The sequence below is a fragment of the Arachis stenosperma genome, chromosome 9, assembly GCF_014773155.1.
Source record: "Arachis stenosperma cultivar V10309 chromosome 9, arast.V10309.gnm1.PFL2, whole genome shotgun sequence".
NCBI lineage: Eukaryota > Viridiplantae > Streptophyta > Magnoliopsida > Fabales > Fabaceae > Arachis > Arachis stenosperma.
Window position 1 is genome coordinate 108,514,317 of NC_080385.1, and position 1,549 is coordinate 108,515,865.

Below are 1,549 nucleotides of genomic sequence, written 5' to 3' on the forward strand. Positions count from 1 at the left end.
TCCAGAAGTAACCTTTCAGAAATTTTCGAACAAGAGAAGGAGATAGCAGCCGAAAATAATAATAATGCAAGGAGAATGCTTGGTGACTTCACAAAGCCAACATCCAAGTTTGATGGAAGAAGCATCTCCATTCCTGCCATTGGAGCCAACAACTTTGAGCTGAAACCTCAGCTAGTTGCCTTAATGCAACAAAACTGCAAGTTTTATGGACTTCCATCTGAAGATCCTTATCAGTTTTTAACTGAGTTCTTGCAGATCTGTGAGACTGTAAAGACGAATGGAGTTGATCCTGAAGTCTACAGACTCATGCTTTTCCCTTTTGCTGTAAGAGACAGAGCTAGAATATGGTTGGATTCACAACCCAAGGATAGCCTGGACTCATGGGATAAGCTGGTCACTGCCTTCTTGGATAAATTCTTTCCTCCTCAAAAGCTGAGCAAGCTAAGAGTGGATGTTCAAACCTTTAAACAAAAAGATGGTGAATCCCTCTATGAAGCTTGGGAAAGATACAAGCAGCTGACCAAAAGATGTCCATCTGACATGTTTTCAGAATGGACCATATTAGATATATTCTATTATGGTCTCTCTGAATTTTCGAAAATGTCATTGGACCAATCTGCAGGTGGATCTATTCACCTGAAGAAAACGCCTGAAGAGGCTCAAGAACTCATTGACATGGTTGCAAACAACCAATTCATGTACACTTCTGAGAGGAATTCCGTGAATAATGGGATACCTCAGAAGAAAGGAGTTCTTGAAATTGATGCTCTGAATGCCATATTGGCTCAGAACAAAGTGTTCACTCAACAGGTCAACATGATCTCTCAAAATCTGAATGGATGGCAACATGCATCCAACAGTACTAGAGAGGCAGCTTCTGAAGAAGCTTATGATCCTGAGAACCCTGCCATGGCAGAGGTGAATTACATGGGTGAACCTTATGGAAACACTTATAACCCATCATGGAAAAATCATCCAAATTTCTCATGGAAGGATCAACAAAAGCCTCAACAAGGCTTTAACAATGGTGGACGCAACAAGCTGAACAATAGCAAGCCATATCCATCATCTTCTCAACAACAGACAGAGAATCCTGAACAAAACACTTCTAATTTAGCCAATGTAGTCTCTGATCTGTCAAAGGCCACTTTCAGTTTCATGAGTGAAACAAGATCCTCCATTAGAAATCTGGAGGCACAAGTGGGCCAGCTGAGTAAGAAAGTCATTGAAACTCCTCCCAGTATTCTCCCAAGCAATACAGAAGAGAATCCAAAAGGAGAGTGCAAAGCCATTGACATAGTCAATATGGCCGAATGCACAAGGGAGGAGGAGGACGAAAATCCTAGTGAGAAAGACCTCCTGGGACGTCCCTCAAGCAAGAAGGAGTTTCCTATTAAGGATCCAAAGGAATCTGAGGCTCATATAGAGACCATAGAGATTCCATTAAATCTCCTTCTGCCATTCATGAGCTCTGAAGACTATTCTTCCTCAGAAGAGGATGAAGATGTAACTGGAGAGCAAGTTGCTCAATATTTAGGAGCTATCATGA

At 41.6% G+C, this 1,549-nt stretch overlaps 1 non-coding gene across 1 annotated transcript; it reads right to left on the bottom strand.

Moving 5' to 3' along the window:
• Nucleotides 1-438: 438 nt before the first annotated feature.
• LOC130953535 (small nucleolar RNA R71) lies at nucleotides 439-542 on the bottom strand. Its single transcript, XR_009075705.1, has one exon. It is a non-coding gene; the product is annotated as a small nucleolar RNA R71 (small nucleolar RNA).
• Between the last annotated feature and the right edge of the window lie 1,007 nt (nucleotides 543-1,549).